Raw genomic sequence first — 683 nt, forward strand, 5'->3', positions numbered from 1 at the left:
TTAAGCTCGAGACAGGAAAGAGGGAGAGAAAAATGAATGCCAGAGTGAACAGAGGTAGTGGGTACGGAAAGGATGAAATTGCGAGAGGTGGGAGGGAGCAGCTGGCAGGGACCAAATTACCATCATCGGTAAAAGGATTGTGTGAGAGCAAAGGAGTGGGCAGAGTCCGGAGAGAAGGTCCTGGCAGGAACTCAGGCTAGATAGAGAAGTGGTGGTTAGGTGACTAGGACGAGAGTAGCGGAGATGAAGCTAAGTGGGCCGATTTGGGTCCGGAGTGCTGTCTGCAGCCTCCTATCTGGGAGGGCCCCGGGCTGGGTCAGGTGAGTGGGTGGCCCGCTCAGAGCCTCGCGGAGCCCCGCCCCTAGGGACCGGCGCGTGGCCGCTGCCCCGCCGACGTGGCCGGCGCAATAGGCCGGGCACGTGTCTGATCCCAGGCTGGGGGACAGGGGCGCGCGGGGGTCTCCGGGTCCTTCTGGTGATTAGGGGCCGGGGCACCAGCTGGCCTAACCCTGGCGTCCGTGGTCGCGAGCAGAGGAGATGGGGCCGAGGGGAAGGGGGGCTGGGGTCACAGGGGAGGAGGGGGCGGCCAGGCGGGCGCGCGCCTCAGCCGCGCGCACGCGCCGAAACGGGGGCGCGCAGGAGTGCCCGGGGGAGGAGGGGGGGAGGGGAGGGGGGGAGAGGGG

The sequence above is a fragment of the Bison bison genome, unplaced genomic scaffold, assembly GCF_000754665.1.
Source record: "Bison bison bison isolate TAMUID 2011002044 unplaced genomic scaffold, Bison_UMD1.0 scf7180017864181, whole genome shotgun sequence".
In the NCBI taxonomy this organism is placed as follows: domain Eukaryota; kingdom Metazoa; phylum Chordata; class Mammalia; order Artiodactyla; family Bovidae; genus Bison; species Bison bison.